Source organism: Osmia lignaria, unplaced genomic scaffold (genome assembly GCF_051020975.1).
Source record: "Osmia lignaria lignaria isolate PbOS001 unplaced genomic scaffold, iyOsmLign1 scaffold0001, whole genome shotgun sequence".
Taxonomy (NCBI): Eukaryota; Metazoa; Arthropoda; class Insecta; order Hymenoptera; family Megachilidae; genus Osmia; species Osmia lignaria.
In genome coordinates, this window is record NW_027478158.1 from 4,846,392 (window position 1) to 4,857,504 (window position 11,113).

An 11,113-nucleotide genomic window follows, 5' to 3' on the forward strand; every position below is an offset into this window, starting at 1 on the left:
CTGCACAGCTAAGCTGGAAGTGGCATTTACAGCTCGCAATCGTGCAGAGTTATCTCAAAGAAAGGGGCCACGGTGTTTCTGTATCTCTATTATGTTGGTGCGGCTTCGGAACTTTTAAATATCTTGATATATCTCGAGAACTACGCATCTGATCAAAAAATATCGTAGAACGTGAAAAGTAGGAAACTTAATTCTCTACAAAAAAGGTCTCTTAACATTTCGCCATAGCTCGCTTCGTTTCCGAGATATTTGCAGATTTATCTCAAGGGAAGGGGCCTGACGGACATATTTCGAGATATTTCTTCTTCTTGTTGTTCTTCTTCTGCACAGCTAAGCTGGAAGTGGCATTTGCGGCTCGCACTAGTGCAGAGTTATCTCAAAGAAAGGGGCCACGGTGTTTCTGTATCCCTATTATGTTGGTGCGGCTTCGGAACTTTTAAATACCTCGATATATCTCGAAAACTACGCTTCTGATCAAAAAATATCATAGAACATAAATTGTAGGAAACATAATTCTCTACAAAAAACGTCTCTTAACATTTTGCCATAGCTCGCTTCGTTTCCGAGATATTTGCAGATTCAGCTCAAAGGAACTGGCCTGACGGACATATTTCGAGATATTTCTTCTTCTTGTTGTTCTTCCTCTGCACAGCTAAGCTGGAAGTGGCATTTGCAGCTCGCAATAGTGCAGAGTTATCTCAAAGAAAGGGGCCACGGTGTTTCTGTATCTCTATTATGTTGGTGCGGCTTCGGAACTTTTAAATATCTTGATATATCTCGAGAACTACGCATCTGATCAAAAAATATCATACAACATAAAAAGTAGGAAACTTAATTCTCTACAAAAAAGCTCTCTTAACATTTTGCCATAGCTCGCTTCGTTTCCGAGATATTTGCAGATTTATCTCAAGGGAAGGGGCCTGACGGACATATTTCGAGATATTTCTTCTTCTTGTTGTTCTTCTTCTGCACAGCTAAGCTGGAACTGGCATTTGCGGCTCGCACTAGTGCAGAGTTATCTCAAAGAAAGGGGCCACGGTGTTTCTGTATCTCTATTATGTTGGTGCGGCTTCGGAACTTTTAAATATCTCGATGTATCTCGAAAACTACGCTTCTGATCAAAAAATCTCATAGAACATAAATTGTAGGAAGCATAATTCTCTACAAAAAAGGTCTCTTAACATTTTGCCATAGCTCGCTTCGTTTCCGAGATATTTGCAGATATATCTCAAGGGAAGGGGCCTGACGGACATTTTTCGAGATATTTCTTCTTCTTGTTGTTCTTCTTCTGCACAGCTAAGCTGGAAGTGGCATTTACAGCTCGCAATCGTGCAGAGTTATCTCAAAGAAAGGGGCCACGGTGTTTCTGTATCTCTATTATGTTGGTGCGGCTTCGGAACTTTTAAATATCTTGATATATCTCGAGAACTACGCATCTGATCAAAAAATATCATAGAACATAAAAAGTAGGAAACTTAATTCTCTACAAAAAAGGTCTCTTAACATTTCGCCATAGCTCGCTTCGTTTCCGAGATATTTGCAGATTTATCTCAAGGGAAGGGGCCTGACGGACATATTTCGAGATATTTCTTCTTCTTGTTGTTCTTCTTCTGCACAGCTAAGCTGGAAGTGGCATTTGCAGCTCGCAATAGTGCAGAGTTATCTCAAAGAAAGGGGCCACGGTGTTTCTGTATCTCTATTATGTTGGTACGGCTTCGGAACTTTTAAATATCTTGATATATCTCGAGAACTACGCATCTGATCAAAAAATATCATAGAAGATAAAAAGTAGGAAACTTAATTCTCTACAAAAAAGGTCTCTTAACATTTCGCCATAGCTCGCTTCGTTTCCGAGATATTTGCAGATTTATCTCAAGGGAAGGGGCCTGACGGACATATTTCGAGATATTTCTTCTTCTTGTTGTCCTTCTTCTGCACAGCTAAGCTGGAAGTGGCATTTACAGCTCGCAATCGTGCAGAGTTATCTCAAAGAAAGGGGCCACGGTGTTTCTGTATCTCTATTATGTTGGTGCGGCTTCGGAACTTTTAAATATCTTGATATATCTCGAGAACTACGCATCTGATCAAAAAATATCATAGAACATAAAAAGTAGGAAACTTAATTCTCTACAAAAAAGGTCTCTTAACATTTCGCCATAGCTCGCTTCGTTTCCGAGATATTTGCAGATTTATCTCAAGGGAAGGGGCCTGACGGACATATTTCGAGATATTTCTTCTTCTTGTTGTTCTTCTTCTGCACAGCTAAGCTGGAAGTGGCATTTGCAGCTCGCAATAGTGCAGAGTTATCTCAAAGAAAGGGGCCACGGTGTTTCTGTATCTCTATTATGTTGGTGCGGCTTCGGAACTTTTAAATACCTCGATATATCTCGAAAACTACGCTTCTGATCAAAAAACATCATAGAACATAAATTGTAGGAAACATAATTCTCTACAAAAAACGTCTCTTAACATTTTGCCATAGCTCGCTTCGTTTCCGAGATATTTGCAGATTCAGCTCAAAGGAACTGGCCTGACGGACATATTTCGAGATATTTCTTCTTCTTGTTGTTCTTCCTCTGCACAGCTAAGCTGGAAGTGGCATTTGCAGCTCGCAATAGTGCAGAGTTATCTCAAAGAAAGGGGCCACGGTGTTTCTGTATCTCTATTATGTTGGTGCGGCTTCGGAACTTTTAAATATCTTGATATATCTCGAGAACTACGCATCTGATCAAAAAATATCATAGAACATAAAAAGTAGGAAACTTAATTCTCTACAAAAAAGGTCTCTTAACATTTCGCCATAGCTCGCTTCGTTTCCGAGATATTTGCAGATTTATCTCAAGGGAAGGGGCCTGACGGACATATTTCGAGATATTTCTTCTTCTTGTTGTTCTTCTTCTGCACAGCTAAGCTGGAAGTGGCATTTGCAGCTCGCAATAGTGCAGAGTTATCTCAAAGAAAGGGGCCACGGTGTTTCTGTATCTCTATTATGTTGGTGCGGCTTCGGAACTTTTAAATACCTCGATATATCTCGAAAACTACGCTTCTGATCAAAAAACATCATAGAACATAAATTGTAGGAAACATAATTCTCTACAAAAAACGTCTCTTAACATTTTGCCATAGCTCGCTTCGTTTCCGAGATATTTGCAGATTCAGCTCAAAGGAACTGGCCTGACGGACATATTTCGAGATATTTCTTCTTCTTGTTGTTCTTCCTCTGCACAGCTAAGCTGGAAGTGGCATTTGCAGCTCGCAATAGTGCAGAGTTATCTCAAAGAAAGGGGCCACGGTGTTTCTGTATCTCTATTATGTTGGTGCGCCTTCGGAGCTTTTAAATATCTTGATATATCTCGAGAACTACGCATCTGATCAAAAAATATCATAGAAGATAAAAAGTAGGAAACTTAATTCTCTACAAAAAAGGTCTCTTAACATTTCGCCATAGCTCGCTTCGTTTCCGAGATATTTGCAGATTTATCTCAAGGGAAGGGGCCTGACGGACATATTTCGAGATATTTCTTCTTCTTGTTGTCCTTCTTCTGCACAGCTAAGCTGGAAGTGGCATTTACAGCTCGCAATCGTGCAGAGTTATCTCAAAGAAAGGGGCCACGGTGTTTCTGTATCTCTATTATGTTGGTGCGGCTTCGGAACTTTTAAATATCTTGATATATCTCGAGAACTACGCATCTGATCAAAAAATATCATAGAACATAAAAAGTAGGAAACTTAATTCTCTACAAAAAAGGTCTCTTAACATTTCGCCATAGCTCGCTTCGTTTCCGAGATATTTGCAGATTTATCTCAAGGGAAGGGGCCTGACGGACATATTTCGAGATATTTCTTCTTCTTGTTGTTCTTCTTCTGCACAGCTAAGCTGGAAGTGGCATTTGCAGCTCGCAATAGTGCAGAGTTATCTCAAAGAAAGGGGCCACGGTGTTTCTGTATCTCTATTATGTTGGTGCGGCTTCGGAACTTTTAAATATCTTGATATATCTCGAGAACTACGCGTCTGATCAAAATATATCATAGAACATAAAAAGTAGGAAACTTAATTCTCTACAAAAAAGGTCTCTTAACATTTTGCCATAGCTCGCTTCGTTTCCGAGATATTTGCAGATTTATCTCAAGGGAAGGGGCCTAACGGACTTATTTCGAGATATTTCTTCTTCTTGTTGTTCTTCTTCTGCACAGCTAAACTGGAAGTGGCATTTCCAGGTCGCAATAGTGCAGAGTTATCTAAAAGAAAGGAGCCACGGTGTTTCTGTATCTCTATTATGTAGGTGCGGCTTCGGAACTTTTAAATATCTTGATATATCTCGAGAACTACGCGTCTGATCAAAAAATATCATAGAACATAAAAAGTAGGAAACATAATTCCATACAAAAAAGGTCTCTTAACATTTTGCCATAGCTCGCTTCGTTTCCGAGATATTTGCAGATTTATCTCAAGGGAAGGGGCCTGACGGACATATTTCGAGATATTTCTTCTTCTTGTTGTTCTTCTTCTGCACAGCTAAGCTGGAAGTGGCATTTGCAGCTCGCAATAGTGCAGAGTTATCTCAAAGAAAGGGGCCACGGTGTTTCTGTATCTCTATTATGTTGGTGCGGCTTCGGAACTTTTAAATATCTTGATATATCTCGAAAACTACGCTTCTGATCAAAAAATATCATAGAACATAAATTGTAGGAAACATAATTCTCTACAAAAAACGTCTCTTAACATTTTGCCATAGCTCGCTTCGTTTCCGAGATATTTGCAGATTCAGCTCAAAGGAACGGGCCTGACGGACATATTTCGAGATATTTCTTCTTCTTGTTGTTCTTCTTCTGCACAGCTAAGCTGGAAGTGGCATTTGCGGCTCGCACTAGTGCAGAGTTATCTCGAAGAAAGGGGCCGCGGTGTTTCTGTATCTCTATTATGTTGGTGCGGCTTCGGAACTTTTAAATATCTCGATATATCTCGAAAACTACGCTTCTGATCAAAAAATATCATAGAACATAAATAGTAGGAAACTTAATTCTCTACAAAAAGGTCCCTCAACATTTTGCCATAGCTCGCTTCGTTTCCGAGATATTTGCACATTTATCTCAAGGGAAGGGGCCTAACGGACATATTTCGAGATATTTCTTCTTCTTGTTGTTCTTCTTCTGCACAGCTAAGCTGGAAGTGGCATTTGCAGCTCGCAATAGTGCAGAGTTATCTCAAAGAAAGGGGCCACGGTGTTTCTGTATCTCTATTATGTTGGTGCGGCTTCGGAACTTTTATATATCTTGATATATCTCGAGAACTACGCATCTGATCAAAAAATACCATAGAACATAAAAAGTAGGAAACTTAATTCTCTACAAAAAAGGTCTCTTAACATTTTGCCATAGCTCGCTTCGTTTCCGAGATATTTGCAGATTTATCTCAAGGGAAGGGGCCTGACGGACATATCTCGAGATATTTCTTCTTCTTGTTGTTCTTCTTCTGCACAGCTAAGCTGGAAGTGGCATTTGCGGCTCGCACTAGTGCAGAGTTATCTCGAAGAAAGGGGCCGCGGTGTTTCTGTATCTCTATTATGTTGGTGCGGCTTCGGAACTTTTAAATATCTCGATATATCTCGAAAACTACGCTTCTGATCAAAAAATATCATAGAACATAAATAGTAGGAAACTTAATTCTCTACAAAAAGGTCCCTCAACATTTTGCCATAGCTCGCTTCGTTTCCGAGATATTTGCACATTTATCTCAAGGGAAGGGGCCTGACGGACATATTTCGAGATATTTCTTCTTCTTGTTGTTCTTCTTCTGCACAGCTAAGCTGGAAGTGGCATTTGCAGCTCGCAATAGTGCAGAGTTATCTCAAAGAAGGGGGCCACGGTGTTTCTGTATCTCTATTATGTTGGTGCGGCTTCGGAACTTTTAAATATCTTGATATATCTCGAGAACTACGCATCTGATCAAAAAATATCATAGAACATAAAAAGTAGGAAACTTAATTCTCTACAAAAAAGGTCTCTTAACATTTTGCCATAGCTCGCTTCGTTTCCGAGATATTTGCAGATTTATCTCCAGGGAAGGGGCCTGACGGACATATTTCGAGATATTTCTTCTTCTTGTTGTTCTTCTTCTGCACAGCTAAGCTGGAAGTGGCATTTGCAGCTCGCAATAGTGCAGAGTTATCTCAAAGAAAGGGGCCACGGTGTTTCTGTATCTCTATTATGTTGGTGCGGCTTCGGAACTTTTAAATATCTTGATATATCTCGAGAACTACGCATCTGATCAAAAAATATCATAGAACATAAAAAGTAGGAAACATAATTCTCTACAAAAAAAGTCTCTTAACATTTTGCCATAGCTCGCTTCGTTTCCGAGATATTTGCAGATTCAGCTCAAAGGAACGGGCCTGACGGGCATGTTTCGAGATGTTTCTTCTTCTTGTTGTTCTTCTTCTGCACAGCTAACCTGGAAGTGGCATTTGCAGCTCGCAATAGTGCAGAGTAATCTCAAAGAAAGGGGCCACGGTGTTTCTGTATCTCTATTATGTTGGTGCGGCTTCGGAACTTTTAAATATCTCGATATATCTCGAAAACTACGCTTATGATCAAAAAATATCATAGAACATAAATTGTAGGAAACATAATTCTCTACAAAAAACGTCTCTTAACATTTTGCCATAGCTCGCTTCGTTTCCGAGATATTTGCAGATTCAGCTCAAAGGAACGGGCCTGACGGACATGTTTCGAGATATTTCTTCTTCTTGTTGTTCTTCTTCTGCACAGCTAAGCTGGAAGTGGCATTTGCAGCTCGCAATAGTGCAGAGTAATCTCAAAGAAAGGGGCCACGGTGTTTCTGTATCTCTATTATGTTGGTGCGGCTTCGGAACTTTTAAATATCTTGATATATCTCGAGAACTACGCATCTGATCAAAAAATACCATAGAACATAAAAAGTAGGAAACTTAATTCTCTACAAAAAAGGTCTCTTAACATTTTGCCATAGCTCGCTTCGTTTCCGAGATATTTGCAGATTTATCTCAAGGGAAGGGGCCTGACGGACATATTTCGAGATATTTCTTCTTCTTGTTGTTCTTCTTCTGCACAGCTAAGCTGGAAGTGGCATTTACAGCTCGCAATAGTGCAGAGTTATCTCAAAGAAAGGGGCCACGGTGTTTCTGTATCTCTATTATGTTGGTGCGGCTTCGGAACTTTTAAATATCTTGATATATCTCGAGAACTACGCATCTGATCAAAAAATATCATAAAACATAAAAAGTAGGAAACTTAATTCTCTACAAAAAACGTCTCTTAACATTTTGCCATAGCTCGCTTCGTTTCCGAGATATTTGCAGATTTATCTCCAGGGAAGGGGCCTGACGGACATATTTCGAGATATTTCTTCTTCTTGTTGTTCTTCTTCTGCACAGCTAAGCTGGAAGTGGCATTTGCTGCTCGCACTAGTGCAGAGTTATCTCAAAGAAAGGGGCCACGGTGTTTCTGTATCTCTATTATGTTGGTGCGGCTTCGGAACTTTTAAATATCTCGATATATCTCGAAAACTACGCTTCTGATCAAAAAATATCATAGCACATAAATTGTGGGAAACATAATTCTCTACAAAAAACGTCTCTTAACATTTTGCCATAGCTCGCTTCGTTTCCGAGATATTTGCAGATTTATCTCAAGGGAAGGGGCCTGACGGACATATTTCGAGATATTTCTTCTTCTTGTTGTTCTTCTTCTGCACAGCTAAGCTGGAAGTGGCATTTGCAGCTCGCAATAGTGCAGAGTTATCTCAAAGAGAGGGGCCACGGTGTTTCTGTATCTCTATTATGTTGGTGCGGCTTCGGAACTTTTAAATATCTTGATATATCTCGAGAACTACGCATCTGATCAAAAAATACCATAGAACATAAAAAGTAGGAAACTTAATTCTCTACAAAAAAGGTCTCTTAACATTTTGCCATAGCTCGCTTCGTTTCCGAGATATTTGCAGATTTATCTCAAGGGAAGGGGCCTGGCGGACATATTTCGAGATATTTCTTCTTCTTGTTGTTCTTCTTCTGCACAGCTAAGCTGGAAGTGGCATTTGCGGCTCGCACTAGTGCAGAGTTATCTCGAAGAAAGGGGCCGCGGTGTTTCTGTATCTCTATTATGTTGGTGCGGCTTCGGAACTTTTAAATATCTCGATATATCTCGAAAACTACGCTTCTGATCAAAAAATATCATAGAACATAAATAGTAGGAAACTTAATTCTCTACAAAAAGGTCCCTCAACATTTTGCCATAGCTCGCTTCGTTTCCGAGATATTTGCACATTTATCTCAAGGGAAGGGGCCTGGCGGACATATTTCGAGATATTTCTTCTTCTTGTTGTTCTTCTTCTGCACAGCTAAGCTGGAAGTGGCATTTGCGGCTCGCACTAGTGCAGAGTTATCTCGAAGAAAGGGGCCGCGGTGTTTCTGTATCTCTATTATGTTGGTGCGGCTTCGGAACTTTTAAATATCTCGATATATCTCGAAAACTACGCTTCTGATCAAAAAATATCATAGAACATAAATAGTAGGAAACTTAATTCTCTACAAAAAGGTCCCTCAACATTTTGCCATAGCTCGCTTCGTTTCCGAGATATTTGCACATTTATCTCAAGGGAAGGGGCCTAACGGACATATTTCGAGATATTTCTTCTTCTTGTTGTTCTTCTTCTGCACAGCTAAGCTGGAAGTGGCATTTGCTGCTCGCACTAGTGCAGAGTTATCTCAAAGAAAGGGGCCACGGTGTTTCTGTATCTCTATTATGTTGGTGCGGCTTCGGAACTTTTAAATATCTTGATATATCTCGAGAACTACGCATCTGATCAAAAAATATCATAGAACATAAAAAGTAGGAAACATAATTCTCTACAAAAAAAGTCTCTTAACATTTTGCCATAGCTCGCTTCGTTTCCGAGATATTTGCAGATTCAGCTCAAAGGAACGGGCCTGACGGGCATGTTTCGAGATGTTTCTTCTTCTTGTTGTTCTTCTTCTGCACAGCTAACCTGGAAGTGGCATTTGCAGCTCGCAATAGTGCAGAGTAATCTCAAAGAAAGGGGCCACGGTGTTTCTGTATCTCTATTATGTTGGTGCGGCTTCGGAACTTTTAAATATCTCGATATATCTCGAAAACTACGCTTATGATCAAAAAATATCATAGAACATAAATTGTAGGAAACATAATTCTCTACAAAAAACGTCTCTTAACATTTTGCCATAGCTCGCTTCGTTTCCGAGATATTTGCAGATTCAGCTCAAAGGAACGGGCCTGACGGACATGTTTCGAGATATTTCTTCTTCTTGTTGTTCTTCTTCTGCACAGCTAAGCTGGAAGTGGCATTTGCAGCTCGCAATAGTGCAGAGTAATCTCAAAGAAAGGGGCCACGGTGTTTCTGTATCTCTATTATGTTGGTGCGGCTTCGGAACTTTTAAATATCTTGATATATCTCGAGAACTACGCATCTGATCAAAAAATACCATAGAACATAAAAAGTAGGAAACTTAATTCTCTACAAAAAAGGTCTCTTAACATTTTGCCATAGCTCGCTTCGTTTCCGAGATATTTGCAGATTTATCTCAAGGGAAGGGGCCTGACGGACATATTTCGAGATATTTCTTCTTCTTGTTGTTCTTCTTCTGCACAGCTAAGCTGGAAGTGGCATTTACAGCTCGCAATAGTGCAGAGTTATCTCAAAGAAAGGGGCCACGGTGTTTCTGTATCTCCATTATGTTGGTGCGGCTTCGGAACTTTTAAATATCTTGATATATCTCGAGAACTACGCATCTCATCAAAAAATATCATAAAACATAAAAAGTAGGAAACTTAATTCTCTACAAAAAAGGTCTCTTAACATTTTGCCATAGCTCGCTTCGTTTCCGAGATATTTGCAGATTTATCTCAAGGGAAGGGGCCTGACGGACATATTTCGAGATATTTCTTCTTCTTGTTGTTCTTCTTCTGCACAGCTAAGCTGGAAGTGGCATTTGCGGCTCGCACTAGTGCAGAGTTATCTCAAAGAAAGGGGCCACGGTGTTTCTGAATCTCTATTATGTCGGTGCGGCTTCGGAACTTTTAAATATCTCGATATATCTCGAAAACTACGCTTCTGATCAAAAAATATCATAGAACATAAATTGTAGGAAACATAATTCTCTACAAAAAACGTCTCTTACACATTTTGCCATAGCTCGCTTCGTTTCCGAGATATTTGCAGATTCAGCTCAAAGGAACGGGCCTGACGGACATATTTCGAGATATTTCTTCTTCTTGTTGTTCTTCTTCTGCACAGCTAAGCTGGAAGTGGCATTTACAGCTCGCAATAGTGCTGAGTTATCTCAAAGAAAGGGGCCACGGTGTTTCTGTATCTCTATTATGTTGGTGCGGCTTCGGAACTTTTAAATATCTCGATATATCTCGAAAACTACGCTTCTGATCAAAAAATATCATAGAACATAAATTGTAGGAAACATAATTCTCTACAAAAAAGGTCTCTTAACATTTTGCCATAGCTCGCTTCGTTTCCGAGATATTTGCAGATTTATCTCAAGGGAAGGGGCCTGACGGACATATTTCGAGATATTTCTTCTTCTTGTTGTTCTTCTTCTGCACAGCTAAGCTGGAAGTGGCATTTGCGGCTCGCACTAGTGCAGAGTTATCTCGAAGAAAGGGGCCACGGTGTTTCTGTATCTCTATTATGTTGGTGCGGCTTCGGAACTTTTAAATATCTTGATATATCTCGAGAACTACGCATCTGATCAAAAAATATCATAAAACATAAAAAGTAGGAAACTTAATTCTCTACAAAAAAGGTCTCTTAACATTTTGCCATAGCTCTCTTCGTTTCCGAGATATTTGCAGATTTATCTCCAGGGAAGGGGCCTGACGGACATATTTCGGGATATTTCTTCTTCTTGTTGTTCTTCTTCTGCACAGCTAAGCTGGAAGTGGCATTTGCAGCTCGCAGTAGTGCAGAGTTATCTCAAAGAAAGGGGCCACGGTGTTTCTGTATCTCTATTATGTTGGTGCGGCTTCGGAACTTTTAAATATCTTGATATATCTCGAGAACTACGCATCTGATCAAAAAATATCATAA